Source organism: Haematobia irritans, chromosome 1, assembly GCF_050003625.1.
Source record: "Haematobia irritans isolate KBUSLIRL chromosome 1, ASM5000362v1, whole genome shotgun sequence".
In the NCBI taxonomy this organism is placed as follows: Eukaryota; Metazoa; Arthropoda; class Insecta; order Diptera; family Muscidae; genus Haematobia; species Haematobia irritans.
The window spans coordinates 56,653,278-56,671,881 of record NC_134397.1 but is presented as its reverse complement, the minus strand read 5'-3'; the positions used below and the strand labels follow the sequence as shown (position 1 = coordinate 56,671,881).

The following is an 18,604-nucleotide window of genomic DNA, read 5'->3' as shown; positions in this document are numbered from 1 at the left end:
AAGATTTTATTCATAGGAAAGGAAATTCTCGATTTGGCAGCTGTGTCCCATAATGAACATATGTGTTTTGATCGAACTTACCAGATGCTAGAAGAGGAAACTTCTCCCATATCAACATAAAAAAGAGGCCCAACAATATTGTCTCGATGAAAAGAGGAGCAATGTGCTATGACTAGAGTTGGGTAGTTCGCGAACGAACCAGTTCAATTGAAAGGATCACTGAAATGAACGGACTGAACTAGTTCACATCAACCGTTCTTTTTCGTTCACCATGTCAGTTCAGCTAACTAAGCACTTTGTTCGCTCAGTTATTTTCGCTTTCCTTGGCATTGTCATAGTTTTCCGTCTTTAAACTCATATCGCTTTTTTTGGCATATAAAATATTCGTCATTATTTTCGTATGTATTTTTGTGGGATGAATAAAACCATCGCAAAGCTTATACTTGTAATTTATTATGAACTTGAAATGAACCAGAAAACAACTTGAAATGAACCACTCACTGACCGACATCGAACGAGTGAACTAACTGAACGGCATTGTAGTTCATTTCATTGAACTATGATGCCCATCACTAGCTATGACTTTGGAGACTATACAATGTGGCTGACATGAAAGTAGTACTACGTTTACACTTGGGAGCCACCGTGGTGCAATGGTTAGCATGCCCGCCTTGCATACACAAGGTCGTGGGTTCGATTCCTGTTTCGACCGAACACCAAAAATTTTTCAGCGGTGGATTATCCCACCTCAGTAATGCTGGTGACATTTCTGAGTGTTTCAAAGCTGCTCTAAGTGGTTTCACTGCAATGTGGAAAGCCATTCGGACTCGGCTATAAAAAGGAGGTCCCTTGTCATTGAGCTTAACATGAAATCGGGCAGCACTCAGTGATAAGAGAGAAGTTCACCAAAGTGGTATCACAATGGACTGAATAGTCTAAGTGAGCCTGATACATCGGGCTGCCACCTATCCTAACCTAACCTAACTACGTTTTCACTTGGACAGTGCACTATATAGTTTACAACACACAAACATTTTTTTATTAGATTCAATCACAAAATTAATTGATCAATTGATAATTTTTTATTTGAAATGTCTTCAATCACGAAAATGATAGTATCAATCACAGTTTTAATTGAGCATCAAAAAAAAAAATACTTGATTAAAAAATTGATTTCATTCACAAATTTCAATTAATTTTTCAATTGATCCAATTAAATTTTTAATTGATGTTGATTGCAAAATTCAATTAATTTTTTAATTAAAAATGAAATTGTGTTTAATCGTTATACTATATTCCAACCACTTTCTTTCTGGTTTGATTCATAGTTCATAGTTTCAAAACAATTTTTAAATTTTAAGAATTATTTGTAGAGTTTGTAAGGCTTGGGGTCATGTTGTAATAAAACAAAATAAAATCTTAGTTTTTATAGTGTTTTATTTTTAATTGTTTCCAATATTTCGAACACCATCGTTGTCCGTCCTCAGGGAAATTACATTTTTAATATTTTTAATAACACGGAGTGACTTGCTCGCCACTGCGTTGAGTTTAAAAAAAATATATATCCATAATTTGTTAACTGTCCTACTCTTCCGAATTTGATTAAAAAGTTAATTGTATTCATTAATTTTTTAATTGAAAATTTAAAAACTTTCAATCATTGACTTAATTGACTTTATATATCTATAATTTTTAACTGTCCTACTCTTCCGAGTTTGATTAAAACGGTAATAGTATCAATTAATTTTTTAATTTAAAAAATTTTCAACTTCAATCAACTTTTTAACTGGGAATATTTTGTTGACATTTTTTTCTGTGAAGCATCTAAAAGGATTTGTGGGTTTTTTTGTTTAACCGCCTATCCCATAGTGGAAACAAATCCCATAGCGGAGCTACCGTGGTGCAATGGTTAGCATGCCCGCCTTGCATACATAGGGTCGCGGGTTGAACCCCCCACTCCAACAAAAATCTTATATCTTTATTTTCCTATAGAAATGAAATTTTGACAAAATTTTCTATAGAAATAAAATTTTGACACAATTTTTTATAGAAATAAAATTTTGACAAAATTTTCTATGGAAATAAAATTTTGACAAAATTTTCTATAAAAATAAAATTTTGACAAAATTTTTTATAGAAATAAAAATTTTCTATAGAAATAAAATTTTGACAAAATCTTCTATAGAAATAAAATTTTAATAACATTTTCTATAGAAATAAAATTTAGACAACATTTTCTATAGAAATAAAATTGTGACAAAATTTTCTATAGAGATAACATTTTCTATAGAAATAAAATTTTGACAAAATTTTCTATAGAAATAAAATTTTGACAAAATTTTCTATAGAAATAAAATTTTGACAAAATTTTCTATAGAAATAAAATTTTGACAAAATGTTCTATAGAAATAAAATTTTGAGGAACATTTTCTCAAAATTTTAGAAATAAAATTTTGAGAAAATGTTCTATAGAAATAAATTTTTTCACAAAATTTTCTATAGAAATAAAATTTTGACAAAATTTTCTACGGAAATAAAATTTTGACAAAATTTTCTATAGAAATAAAATTTTGACAAAATTTTCTATAGAAATAAAATTTTTCACAAAATTTTCTATAGAAATAAAATTTTGACAAAATTCTATAGAAATAAAATTTTGACAAAATTTTCTATAGAAATAAAATTTTGACAAAATTTTCTATAGAAATAAAATTTTGACAAATTTTCTTTAGCAATAACATTTTGACAAAATTTTCTATAGAAATAAAATTGTGACAAATTTTTCTATAGAAATAAAATTTTGAGAAAATTTTCAATAGAAATAAAATTTTAATAAAACTTTCTATAGAAATGATTTTGACAAAATTTTCTATAGAAATAAAATTTTTACAAAATTTTCTATAGAAATAAAAGTTTGACAAAATATTCTATAGAAATAAAATTTTGACAAAATTTTCTATAGAAATGAAATTTTGACAAAATTTTCTATAGAAATGAAATTTTGACAAAATTTTCTATAGAAATAAAATTTGGACAAAATTTTCTATAGAAATAAAATTTTGACAAACTTTTCTATAGAAATAAAATGTTGACAAAATTTTCTATAGAAATAAAATTTTGACAAAATTTTATATAGAAATAAAATTTTGACAAAATTTTCTATAGAAATAAAATTTTGACAAAATTTTCTATAGAAATAAAATTTTGACAAAATTTTCTATAGAAATAAAATTTTGCAAAACAAGACTTTTTGATGTGGTAATTTTTTTTTCAAAATTTGGTAGATTATTTTAGACTCGAGTGGCAACCGTGGCTGCAACCCGTAGAAATTATCCAACTTAAGTCTGACATCAAAGCAAATTCGATTTACTATCGGGAAAAATACTGATCATAGGCAAAGGACGTATCAACAATGTTATCATTGTTACACTTTCGTGGCAAATTTGCCACATTTTGTAGCGGTGATATTTTTGTGCCAATAAATGCCATATTTTTTATATTTTTGTGCCACCTTTTTGTCATGTTATGCCACTTTTTAATTCATTCATTATGTTCTGAAATATGACATGGGGACACAATGATTGTTTGGTAAATTTAGAAAATTTACTTTTTATAAACTTCAAAGTAAAAGAGGTACAAAAAATCTTTAAATCAAATATGTAACATCTTCTAAAAAGTCTTTGCCTGTATGATTAAGAGATTTATGTTGTTTGTAATCCAGAGATACAAAATCTCATATATTTTAAATTGTCTTTAAAGCAAAAATGGGTTTCTTCATATTCTAGGAAAAATTTCCTTATATCACATACATTCGTCTTTAATGTAGGATCGATCATTTTACAGATGAGTATCCTAAATATAATGAAAATCGAACTTTGTTTAAGTTGAAAGAAACAATATTGCTAACATAAGAAAACTTCGTGGGTCGAAATTTCTGTTCCCAGAAAATATATAATATGGTTTCTGAGATTTAAATTATGTCCTCATAGTTTCAACAAATGAATTAATAAAAAAATATTTTCATATAAAAAATAAGATCGCTTGAATTAGTAACACCTCGTGGCAGCTACCCTAGGACTTTCTATTTTCGTGAATAAATAAATATACATATTTTCTGTGTATATAGGATAGCGATGCACTCCCTTTTAGCTTATTTTCATAGCATAATAAAACTGCTTTCTTTCTATTTGTAGATTCAATTTTTAGAGAAATCAGTCAAATTACTTCAACTCTTATTTTTTTAATTCTAAACTAAGTCTCAAAAAAAAAAAAAAAAACAAAAATAATTGAAATAATATTTACCCCAGACAACAGGAAACGTATTTTTAAATTATGCGGAAATGAAGTGGCTGTGGCAGTGGCATTTGTTACACATATACCACCACTATTACCAATACCACCAGCTGATGATGGAGAACACGAGGCAGGTGATGCTGAAGCCGACAACGTTGACAATGATGAAGGTGAAGACGAGGCAGATGTTGAAATCAAGGGATGATGATGGTGATAATCACCACCACCACCACCACCACCACCACTACGTAATTCCCTCTCCCCAAGATCTTTATCACGATGCTCTCGATGATGATGATGGTGACGATGATGATCTTTATCACGATGTTCTCGATCTTTATCTCTATGCTCACGATGTTTACGATCTTTTTCTCGTTTCTCACGTTTCTTTTTCTTATGTTTACGACTCTCTTTGTAATTCATCATATCCATGTTGTTATTCGATTCCATTGAGACAACAGTGAAAGCAGCCTCAATTGTTGTACCACCAGCCGTTGCTGTAGAGGTGGCCGTATGAGGTGGAGCCAATTGATCGTTGACATCATGTGGGGGTGTAGTATCCATGGCTGTTATACCTGTAACCGTAGGAGTTTGTGATGATATAACAGTTGTACTGCTGTCTACGGTATCCATCATCATCATTTTGAAGAATGAGGTGGAGTTGCAATGCGGCGTTCAACGTTGTGAAAATTGTAATCCAATGAAATTGTGGGAAAATAAAGATGTGTTTGTTGTTGAGAGAGCGACGTCTCTCGCTCTCCTACTCTCACTTTATGTGTTGAGTTGTGATTTTGAAATTGTAACAGTTATTTTGTTTTAGTTTTTATATCACAGTTTTGTTTCTAAAGAGTGTAATATATTTTATATAATAAGATCTCTCCCTCTCTTCTCTCTCGCCTTCTCAATTTCACTCTTTAGCACACTCACTTTTTTAATCACAGCAAATTCTTAACTTTGGCTGCGTGTTTTCTTTCTCTTTTGTATAAAAGCTAAAAGCCTTTTGTATAAAAATATTTATATTTATTCATTTTGTTTGTTGTTTTTTCTATTATTTTTTTTTTCTTTATTTCATTATTATAATTAAATCAGTCTTTTTTGGTATTTCAATAAGATCTAGTTTTTGTTTTCATTGTTGTTCTTGTTGTTGTTGTTGTTTTGTTTTTTATTTGTATGTACAAGAGTAAGTTTATTTACAAATTATAGGGTTTCACTTCAAACAATGAACTAAGAAAAAAAGACAAGAAAATAAGTAAACTTCTTATAGACCCTTCACCCTGGATCTTACACATTTAAAACAAAAACAGTAAATCACGGCGATATTATTTGTAATTTGGCAAGAGTAAAAAATTAATGACGCACTCTAAAAAAAAAAAATATATATATATATATATATATATATATATATATATATATATATATATATATATATATATATATATATATATATATATATATATATATATATATATATATATATATATATATATATATATATATATATATATATATATATATATATATATATATATATATATATATATATATATATATATATATATATATATATATATATATATATATATATATATATATATATATATATATATATATATATATATATATATATATATATATATATATATATATATATATATATATATATATATATATATATATATATATATATATATTTTTTGTTGAGATAGCATGAATATCTGCTAAAATGGCAATTTTTTTAATAGGATTTTTTTGAACCAAGACATTTTCTATAGGAATATAGCCAAAAAAAAAAGCATTAAATAATGTGTCAGTCGCGAAGTCACTCTACACTTTACAAGGGTCCACTCAAATAAATAAGTTAGTAAAATAAGATGTCTGCTAAAACCAGGGCTATAGTAAATCAACGAAAGCAAAGAATGTGTCGGCCTGATATTTTGTGTCCCCTAAAACCTGACATTTCCACAAATTAAGACATAATAACAAATAAAGTGCAAAATTGTTTAGCCTTTAAAAATATTTGAGGTCTGAGGTTAGGTAAATATTATTTAATGCCACATTGTAGATTTTTGAACTTTTTGTCAAAATTTGATTTTTATTTTTGACTTCAGATTACTCAGAAGTAAAAAATCCGGTAAAACATATTTTTAGAAATAGCGCTATGATATATTAAATACAACAAACTTGATTTCATAGAATTCAGTCAAAATTTAAGACGTTAGAATTTTGGTTGTATCTTAAAAGATACAGTGCTCATTTAAGGGTTAAAAATATTTGAGGTCTGAAAAATTAATACAAAATGTTTTTTTTTTTTAATTCTTTAGGAATTTTGCAATTTTTTGGACCAAGAATTGCAAAAAATTTAATAGCCGACATCTGCCGCTGAATTTTGCAGATGTTTTTTTTCTATAGGTACTTATCAAAAAAATATCGTTGAAGAATATGACAGTTATATAAGAATATGACAGTTACAAAGTCAAACTTACTTCAGAGCCCGCACTCAAATAATTTTGTTAGTAAAGACCTGCTGTCTGCCGGAATTGCTAAAAATACTGTTTACTCCGATTTAGGGAAAAAATGCATTAAAGAATATGACATTTACGAAGTCAAAATTCGAAGCCTGCACTCAAATAATTTTTTTAGTAAAGACAGCAGTCTGCTGAAACGCCAAAAAAAACTTCTGAAAAACACTGTTTTCTCGGATTTAGCAAAAAAAGAATATAACAGTTAAAAAATCAAACTTCAGAGCCTAAACTCAAATAAATTAATTAGTAAAAAAACTGTATGCTTATGAGTTACGAAGTCAAACTTCAGAGCCTATACTCAAATTATTTTTTTTTAATAAAAACAGCAGTCTGCTGAAACGCCAGAAAAACTGCTGCAAAAAACTCTGTTTTCTGAGATTTTGCAAAGAATATGACAGTTATGAAGTCATACTTCACAGAAAAAAAATCTCGAAAATTTTTGCAATTGATGTTTTAATTGAGCATTAAAAAACTTTTAATTAAAAATTTAATTGATTCAACAAATTTTTTAATTGAAACAAAAATCAATCACAAAAATTAATAGTATCAATTAATTCGGATCAATTATTTTTTTTAATTGATTTTCAATTAAATTTTTTTATTGATACTATCATTTCTGTGACTGAAGACATTTTAATTAAAAAATTAATTAGATAAATTAATTTCAGAATCAGATTTTTTTTGTCTGCTCAGAGTCTATAATCAAATATATTATTTATTAAAAACATCAGTCTGTTGTTACCTTTTTGGACCATACGCTCAACTAAATTTATTATTGGACACAGATATCAAATGTGCGAAAATAACAACTGACTGCTAACAAAAGAATAGCAAAAGCAGCCACTGTTTGCTAAAATAAAAAAGATCGTTTGTCGATTCTCCCAAATCATGGGACGAACGAGAGGTCTTATGCTTAAAAAAACCAACATTTTGTGACGAGAAACTAATAGTCAATCTCTAGGACAATTTGAGGGCATAAGATAACTTCAAATTCCAACATTTTGTGCTGAATTTTAAGAACATAAGACAAGAAACAAATTGTCAATCTCTTTGTAAAACTTCGTTGTTTGAGGGCATAAGATAATTTCAAGTATAGAATTTCAATAAGACCAGATATTACTGAAGTTTGTGGACATAAGCCAACTGCATGTACTGGAGACATTAAACCGTTTAAAGTCGTTTTAAATGGTGGCTATATCAGATTAGATGTTAGGTGCCAACTGCAAAGGGGATTTTTATTGAATATATCAAATCAGGAAGTAACCAAAAGTTAGATCCTAAAAGATACCATACATACGAGTTAACTATTTGTGATATTCTTTTGATAAGTTTAACGTTTTTTAATTCAATTAAAGAGGGTAATCCCTCAAGAACGGGATATGGACGTTTCTCTTGATCTTGACGCATAAATAGAGCATGATTAGGTTAGGTTAGGTTAGGTGGCAGCCCGATGTAACAGGCTCACTTAGACTATTCAGTCCATTGTGATACCACATTGGTGAACTTCTCTCTTATCACTGAGTGCTGTTCGATTCCATGTTAAGCTCAATGACAAGGGACCTCCTTTTTATAGCAGAGTCCGAACGGCGTTCCACATTGCAGTGAAACCACTTAGAGAAGCTTTGAAACCCTCAGAAATGTCACCAGCATTACTGAGGTGGGATAATCCACCGCTGAAAAACTTCAGATGATATTTAGATCTACATTTAGAAGGGTTCAAAGACCTTTTGCCTCATTTGCCAAAAGATAGTCCGTGTTGCCTTTTTAAAAACAAGGTGACGAAATGGTTCCAAAACAGAAATGCTGTTATAAAATGAATGCAATGTCTGGCGCCTATACCTAGATGTTTTAATTGCCAAAGTCTATAGATATTGCTGGGGTGATAAAAAAAATAATAGCCTGTGATTTTTGGTACCATGGTACCAAACCACATTCACTTTTTTAGTACTGTATCACTAATTGTCACATTGTTTCCACTTTTGTGTCACCTTTTTGTACAGATGTGCCACTTCTTTATATAATGACCTAATTTTATTTTCGTAATTTTGCGTATTCCAAAAAGTTTATAGGTTTGAACGTGTCCTGTAACAATTCACATTTTTTTTCTTTATAGAAAAGTGTGTCACTTTTAAAATAATACGTTAATCTATTTGAACTATAATTGCGAATGCCACTTTTTATGGAACCCTTCAAATATTTCGATGTGTTTCAAACATAATCGAAAATTTAGTATACCGCTCCCATCCTATGGTGAAGGATCTGACAAACAATGCAATTTAAAATGAAAATCTTGACTTGGCTTAGTTGTTTTGAAAGCAAAGTTTTAGTCATCGTCATTATCGTAATTATCATTGCCACATAGCATAATGGCAACAGTGCCGTTTATTATTGGTAACACAACATAAAAGCAGCATATCAAGAATCTGTTTTTTTTTTCTTTTTGTTTTTTGCCCTTTTTGTGGTGTCTGGGCCTATGGATAGTAGTAGTACAAAAAAAAACAAGGTAAGACTTGATTTTTGTTTTTCTTGCTGTATGGCGGCTGGCTGCTTGTCGTTCAAATCGTTTGGTTTGTTTGCGTTTTTTGTTTTTCGTTGTGTTTTCTTTTACTCATTTTTTTTTTTTTGTGGCGACGTTGATATTTTTCCGTTTATTATTCCTGTTGTTGTTAACTCAAATATGTTGTTGGCCTCTTATGGTTTGGAGCATAAAAGACACGACAGAGAGACAAACAATGGTGGCGACGAGTGAGTGAGTGAGTATCCACATTTTAACCACATTATACCATAACACGAAAAAGGCCAAACTGAAAAACTCACAGCCAACCAGTCAGTCAGCCAGCCAGAAAGCCAAGACGAAACAAGAATTAAGAATTGAGACAATTGACGATGATGACGATAAACTACACCAAAGGTAAGTAAACCACACACAACCATCATACAATGCTCCAAGAATAAAAGAGGTCCCCAAACACGTTGAAAGACCAAAAAAAAGCACACAAACACACACATACACTTTTCAGATGATTGTGGTGATAAAAAAAAAAAACAACACAAAAAAAATCACTGTAGCATTTAAGCAAGCACAGAAAAGCACAACATTGTCGACGGCGTTACGCGATGATTACAAGAGGCACAATGACGTCGTCTAGCAAGTTTTGCGGGCGGCGATAACAGTGAAGGCGGTAGTGTATATATGACGAAAGCAATAATCACACATTGAAAAAACAAAAACCGGAGAAGACGAACAGCAGTTTGAAAAGAAACTCAATACGAACTCTCGTAGTGTAATACATAGACCAAATAAAAATACCCGATTTATTTTGTTTTTGCTTCTTTTGTTCTTTATTTTTTCGTTTTGTTACTCTTCTTAAAATGAAACAATATACAAACACCAACACTACACAAAGAAATACACACACGATTAATAAAATAAAAGATTTCGTTTTTTTGTATTGTATTCACGCGACTCGTGATAGCAATAATGTTGTTGCTAATGATGATGACGAAAGACAATGACGACAAGCGTACTACACAATTTCAACGTTTTAATGCTGCGTCTGAAACTAAACGACTGACTCAAACATGAGCTGTTAAAATCCACAAGGTATGATTTCCTTCTATACGCTCATGTTCAATCTCCATTTCTCTAATCTCTTACTCTCTTAATGTGCACACACAAGCAAACATAGCTCGCTCGTACACGTGTGCAATAGTATTGAGTCACATGTAAACAAAAATAAAAGGAATAACAAAATATATTGTGGACGTATTTTCTAATATCTCATAAAAATGTTAAAAGTAAAATAATAAGAGATACTCTCTTCTGGAATGGATGAGAGAGAGAGAAAGAGAAATATTGAGGGTAATAAACAACAGCCAATGACCAATATTGCCAACCCTGTGTTTTAGCCAAGCAAATTTAGCGATTTAACAATAATGCAGCAGGTGATCTCGAAACAAATTTTATCTCTAACATTTCGCATACACTGAAAAAATATATGTATATGTCAAATTCATTTAGGGACACACCATTTAAACAATACTAATACAAAGTCCATTAATAATAATTGTTTCAATGATAACATCAATCATCGTAATTTAAAAATTTGTTTCAATTAAATTTTATGATTAATATTTGATTCGACTAAAAGATTAAATGAATATATCTTGCAATTTATTTAAGATTTTAATTGAAAAAATATATACTTTCTGTGTAAATATAAATTTTTAAGAAAAATATATAAATTTTTCATTTTAGTCTGATATTGACAAATAAAAATATGTAAACTTTCTTTAAAGAAAATGTTAATTAAACTTAATTGAATATTTTTTTAAACTCAATTTATAAGAAAAATGTATATTTTAAAGAAAATTTAACCCTTAAAAGCGTATTGTATCTTTTTAGATACAACCAGAAAAAAGTCTTATGACTTAACCCTCTAATGCCCAATCCCACCTTTAGGCGGGCTTCTTTAAATAAGGAAGCTTTCAGTAAAACACACCTTAAGACAACAAAAATGAATAAAATAAAAAGAAAACTTATTTGAAACTATTCAAGAGGCTTTGCAGCATATGCTGAATTTTACTGTATAAATTTTTCTTGCTTAGTTCTCTTGCTTTTGTGTCATTAACATTGAAAATTTAATCAGCTGGCAAAAAATTGGGGCATTAGAGGGTTAAAATTTTGACTGAATTTTACGAAATCAAGTTTGTTGCATCTAAAACATAACGCAGTTTTAAAAAAATATGTTTTTCCTAAAAGTCTATAGTACTTCTGTGTAATCTGAAACCAAAATTGAAAATCAACTTTTGCCCGAAAATTCAAGAACCTATTTCTGTGAAGAATTTTGACCAAGGAATTTTCATTATTTCATTATTATAATTTAACACTGTTTCCAACATAACATAAATTCTTTTCAAATAAAATTAGTGTGTATTTTGAAGAAAAAATTAAACCTCGATGCTGTCTATTCAAATTACTCAAGTTACAAAGTTTTATGGTAAAATACTAAAAAACGAGAATAAGATCTGTTTAATAAATTTTAAGAGTTACTCTTCTATTAAGAATGAAATTTTACACTCTTTTATTCTTATCAAAGTAAAATATATTCTCTTTAAAACTCACCACACACACACATATACAAACACTCTGCCGTTTAAATGGCCAATAAACCAATGTAGGCAGAAACTATTAGAGCCATTGCCGGTCTTCGTCACGTAGGCATATTTTCTATAACTACGTCAGTCTTTTGTTAGAAGGTAAACGAAAAAGCAAAACAAACTGACATACGAGCTGTACAGTTGTGGTAAGAAAGTACTATAAATACCCTCTCTTCTTCTCGCTGTGAGAAACTCATACTAGCACAATAAAACTTTAGAAGGCATATAAGAGTAAACATAAAAATAATAAGAGATTACTCAAAGAAGAGAGTGTAAATAATCGGCAGAATGTTGCCAATCAAGGTGTTTTGTGGGGTAAATTTTAATACAAAAATAAAGAAATATTTCGTGTCAAATTATAATACAAAAATAAAAATATTTTTATTTGAAAACAAAACTAAAAAATAAATAAATTAAAAAATAAAATAAATAAATTACTTTACAGTATAGACTGATATTGAAACAAGTGCTTTATGTCCAAATGGCAAAAGTACTTTTCGTGTGTTATTGCATTCAGAAGGTATTTAGATTGAGTTCATTGGATGACTATTAATATTTATTTTGAAGTAAATTCGTACTGCTCTACCATTGTGATACTCAGTATGTAAACACAACGATAGCGATAGGCAGTAGGTGAATATTTGTTTACGTGTATTTCTTATTGGAAGCCCAAAATACGCGTGTCGCCAAATTACAAAATCAACTGCAATTCATAGACGGAAAATGGGATAGTGTTGTCATTGCTTTCCAAATTTTTTAACTGCCTATTACGCCTTCTTTTGTTTTCTGGTCACGTGAAAATTATTTTTTTTTCAAGAACACTTGCAAATAAGGAAAGAGTACAATTTCGTTGACAAGGTTATTGTATTTAATAGTCGCAAACAAAAAAAATCCTCATCGCTATGATTGTGTTTACGAACTTATCACCATTATTGCGCAATGAGTCTAGTGGCGATTTCGATTGGTATAAAAACTGCAACAATTTCCAAATTGTTTGTTTAAGGTGTGTCGCCAGTATTTTCCTGGCTCTTACCACCATATTGTAAAAGTCCTCAAAAACCTCCAATTTAAATTAACCTTTAACTGGCGACCCGAAACACTAATCAAAGTTGGTGAGTGAATGGTTTCGGGGTAATAAATCGAACGTTTTTGAGTGGTCAAGTCAGTCCACCGACATCAATCGGTTTAAAAACCTTTGGGGCGAACTCAAGAGATATTTCTCCTAACAGGTTGGCTGATAAGTCCCCGGTCTGACACATAGATAGCGTCGCTAGTATTAAATGCATATTATTTTTATATAGTACCACCTTCAAATGATTCGTGTCAAAATTTGACGTATGTAAGCCAATTAGTTTGTGACATAGAGCGTCTTTTGTGAAGCAACTTTTGCTATTGTGAAAAAATGGAAAAAAAAGTAATTTCGTGTTTTGATAAAATACTGTTTTCTGAAGGGAAAAAATACGGTGGAATCAAAAATTTGGCTTGATAATTAGTTTCCGGACTCTGCCCCAGGGAAATCAACAATAATTGATTGGTATGCAAAATTCAAGCGTGGTGAAATGAGTACGGAGGACGGTGAACGCAGTGGACGCCCGAAAGAGGTGGTTACCAACGAAAACATCAAAAACATCAAAAAATGATTTTGAATGACCGTAAAATGAAGTTGATCGAGATAGCAGAGGCCTTAAAGATATCAAAGGAACGTGTTGGTCATATCAGTCATCAATATTTGGATATGCGGAAGCTCTGTGCAAAATGGGAGCCGCGCGAGCTCACATTTGACCAAAAACAACGTGTTGATAATTCTGAGCGGTGTTTGCTGCTGTTAACTCGTAATACTCCCCGAGTTTTTCCGTCGATATGTGACAATGGATGAAACATGGCTCCATCACTACACTACTCAGTCCAATCGAAAGTCGGCTGAGTGGACAGCGACCGGTGAACCGTCTCCGAAGCGTGGAAAGACTCAAAAATCCGCTGGCAAAGTAATGGCCTCTGTTTTTTGGGATGCGCATGGAATAATTTACTATAAGATTATTCCATGCGCGACTATTATATGGCATTATTGGAGCGTTTGAAGGTCGAAATCGCGGCAAAACGGCCCCATATGAAGAAGAAAAAAGTGTTGGTCCACCAAGACAACGCACAGTGCCACAAGTCATTGAGAACGATGGCAAAAATTCATGAATTGGGCTTCGAATTGCTTACCCACCCACCGTATTCTCCAGATCTGGCCCCAGCGACTTTTTCTTGTTCTCAGACCTCAAAAGGATGCTCGCAGGGAAAAATTTGGCTGCAATGAAGAGGTGATCGCCGAAACTGAGGCCTATTTTGAGGCAAAACCGAAGGAGTACTACCAAAATGATATCAAAAAATTGGAAGGTCGTTATAATCGTTGTATCGCTCTTGAAGGGAACTATGTTGAATAATAAAAACGAATTTTGACAACAAAATTGTGTTTTTCTTTGTTAGACCGGGGACTTATCAGCCAACATGTTAAACCGACCCAGATTTGGCTTGCGGAGCCTCTTAGAGAAGCAAATTTCATCAGATCCGGTTGAAATTTGGTACGTGGTTTTAGTATATGGTCTCTAACAACCATGCAAGAATTGGTCCATATCGGTCCATAATTATATGTAGCAACCTAATAAACCGATCCCTAGATTTGGCCACCGGAGCCACTTGGAGGAGCAAAATTCATCCGATCCGGTTGAAATTTGGTAGGTGGTGTTAGTATATGATCTCTAAAAACCAGATTTAAACTCCGGACCCTCTTGAAGAGGCAAATTTCATGCGATCCGGTTGAAATTTGGTATGTGGTGTACGTATGTAGTCTCTAATAACCATGCAAAGTGATCTCTTATCACTGAGTGCTGCCCGATTCCATGTTAAGCTCAATGACAAGGGACCTCCTTTTTATAGCCGAGTCCGAACGATCCCTAGATTTGGCCACCGGAGCCACTTGGAGGAGCAAAATTCATCCGATCCGGTTGAAATTTGGTAGGTGGTGTTAGTATATGATCTCTAAAAACCAGATTTAAACTCCGGACCCTCTTGAAGAGGCAAATTTCATGCGATCCGGTTGAAATTTGGTATGTGGTGTACGTATGTAGTCTCTAATAACCATGCAAAGTGATCTCTTATCACTGAGTGCTGCCCGATTCCATGTTAAGCTCAATGACAAGGGACCTCCTTTTTATAGCCGAGTCCGAACGGCGTTCCACATTCCAGTGAAACCACTTAGAGAAGCCATATCGATCTATAGTTATATATAGCCCTCAGATAAACTGATCTCCAATCACACAAAAATTGGTCCACTTACAATTTAGAAGATGATGTTAGCTTAGGTTAGGTTATGTGGCAGCCCGATGTATCAGGCTCACTTAGACTATTCAGTCCATTGTGATACCACAGTGGTGAACTTCTCTCTTATCACTGAGTGCTGCCCGATTCCATGTTAAGCTCAATGACAAGGGACCTCCTTTTTATAGCCGAGTCAGAGCGGCGTTCCACATTCCAGTGAAACCACTTAGAGAAGCTTTGAAACCCTCAGAAATGTCACCAGCATTACTGAGGTGGGATAATCCACCGCTGAAAAACTTTTTGGTGTTCGGTCGTAGCAGGAATCGAACCCTCGACCTTGTGTATGCAAGGGGGGCATGCTAACCATTGCACCACGGTGGCTCCCTAGAAGATGATGTTAAGAAGATGTTAAGAAAATATCTTGCCATCGGTAAGTATCACCACAACCCAAGTAATTGGATTGTGGATGACAGTCTTTTTAGTAGAATTTTCTGCGCAATCCATGGTGGAGGGTACATAAGATTCGGCCTGGCCGAACTTACGGCCGTATATACTTGTTTTTTTTTCTGGATTTTGAAAAATTTCTAGAAATTCCCCACTAAATCCCCAATTCTAAAATTTCATCCACATCTACGAAAAAATATCCCGAATAGTAACCTTTTTAGGATAAGGGCTACACTTTTTCACCAAGACGGAATCGCCTTAAGGTAGTATTTGCAATGCGAGCATTCCATTCGTTGAATTTCTAAAATTGCGCCACTTTTCGGTACCTGAAGGGCTGGCTATAGCACCACAAAGCAAATATCAACTTTTTAAAATGTATCTCCCTAATTTTTCTATTATTGCAACATGATTTTTATGTCATGTTGCAGCAGATGTTTTGATTGTCTGTATTTCGACTAATCGGTTTTTCATGATTCCAAATTCACCTATACTAACATATACTACTTCCATGATCAATTAATATAGGCCATATTTCTCTTACGTCACATAATGATACTATGAAGTAAGAGAACAAGGTGCAAATAGGATCAGGTGAAATAATTAATTAATTCAAAAATTAACTTCACATAAATCTTTTAAATCGATTAGCTTTTTTTTCACAACTTCTGCTGGTTTTATTGTAAGGGATCTATGACTAACATTGTTATCTATTTTTAGCCTTGGCTAAAAAAAAAGTAATCATTTTTTACATGTATGTAATAATAGATTGAATATACTTTACTATTAGATAATGACAATAAAAGTGGGTTGTAGCACAATAAGCAACAATAATTGTAACTCAAACAAATTACAAAGACTTTATTCAGTCCACTATTAAACACAAACAGCATATACACCTACATACATACAAATGTAGCACACACATGGGTGTGTGTGATGATATTATGCATTGGTGATATTTATACATATCTTATCTTACGGTTTGTCAAGATTACAACGGCGGCAGGAAGTATTTTAGAAACACTGTAATAATAATACAAGTCCATCGAAAAGCTACAGCAACAAACTACACTAACAAAAACCATCGGCTAGAGAGTAACACGAAATTAGAACACTTCTCTAGTTCGAGAGTATTTCCAGCAAAGGCGGCTGGGTCGGGAGAAGGCGCGACGACGACGATTACTTTTACGAATCGTCATCATTTCGTTGTGTCGTCGCACGTACATACATCTGAATTTATGTTGACTGGCCTGGCCGGCTCATACGTACATGTGAATTTGTATAGATTTGTCCAATGTCAGTGCCCTTTTTGTTGTTTTATTCTTTTACACACTATGACTCTTTATGGTTGTTTTCGTTATGTTGTTGTTGTTATTGTTGTCGTTGTTTTGGTGATATTGTTTTGTTGCTCAAAGCTTATTTAGTATGGAGATGATGGCACTACATACACGTTGTATGTTTATACTACAAGGCTGGTCCGTCTGTCGGTCTGTCTGTCTGTCTGTATGTAAAAGCTTAAGTTTAGATGTAAGACAACGGTGGGTTATAACACCACCACACCATATGAGGAGAAAAAATATATATATATGTATGTAGACACAAACAATACAATAAATAGAAAATAGTTTTGTATTAATCATCCATCGTCTTCACCGCCATCTTCCTCGAAACACCACCAGCCGCCACAGTGTTTGTTTTTATTTATGGTTTGTTGTGTGAAGATGTGTGACTCTTCGCTTTTATTCTCATGAAATGTGATTGTGAGTAGCCGTAATACTTGTTGTTTAGTTGTTTTAACTATTTTTAGTTTTATATCATTTCCGCTGAAGTTTGTTTTATTTCAGCTTTTTTTTTATTAACCACACACCAACCGTTAGGGGAGAAAAAGAATGATTGTCATTATGGTGAGATAGAGAGCGAGAGAGTTTTACTAAGGACCAGTGTTGTCAAGAGTTGATAACAAGTTCCGTTAATTGAAGAAAACCCGCAAAAATAAAAAAAAAAAAACAATTGCAGCAACCATAATAAAGCATCGCTTCACATTACATTTCAAATGAAGATTCAATTAACTTTTTAATCACGATGGTAATTAATTCATTAAGTTAATGATTGGATTTTTTTAAATTATTAATTAAAATATTGATACAAATAACAGTTGCAGCAACCATAATAAAGCATCACTTCAAATAAATCCTTTTACATTTCAAATGAAGATTCAATTAACTTTTTAATCACGATGGTAATTAGTTCATTAAGTTAATTAATGTAATGATTGGATTTTTTTTTTAAATTATTACCCAGCAAAAAAAGCGTCGCCAAAAAAGTAATGAAAATGTTCGTTTTGGATCCGGAAGTGGTGCAAAATTGACGCAGAAGCAATGAATTTAACATGGGCTTGTCATAGGACGGAAGTCCTCCATTTCTACAACCGTTGCACTAAATTTGCATCACTTCTTTAGGTGTGATCCGAATTCAATGTTTTGAAGGTAAATTAAAAAATTCTGTGATATTTTGTCAAATAAATAATTTTTATAATTTTTAATGGATTCTAACGCTTGTCGGAAATGTTTGACGTCAAATAATTATATTTCATGTTAGCCTGATACTGAAACAGGCAATTGACGTCCAAATGCATTATATCTAATTATACAATTATTCTTCGAGCTTTATGGACAGATATAGACTAAGGAACATGGTTAATAGAGCCATTGAAAAGAAAACGCCAGATACCAATCTATACACGCCTGGACTGTACATGTTTCGGTTCGGGCGAATGAACCTTTCCACAGCCTTTAGTATAGATCTGGCTGGGAGAGATAACTCAATTTTGGGCCCTTAATGCAAACTCCTTATGGAGAAAACATTTGGGAAATTTCCTCTTA

At 31.9% G+C, this 18,604-nt stretch overlaps 1 protein-coding gene and 1 long non-coding RNA gene across 9 annotated transcripts in view; one reads left to right on the top strand and one right to left on the bottom strand.

The window, feature by feature from the left end:
- The window catches only part of Alh (coiled coil domain containing protein Alhambra), a 103,898-nt gene that overhangs the window by 49,953 nt on the left and 35,341 nt on the right, over positions 1–18,604 (bottom strand). The window lies entirely within an intron of this gene.
- On the top strand, positions 16,886–17,913 carry LOC142220974 (uncharacterized). Its single transcript, XR_012717935.1, has 2 exons — positions 16,886–17,482; positions 17,552–17,913. It is a non-coding gene; the product is annotated as an uncharacterized LOC142220974 (long non-coding RNA).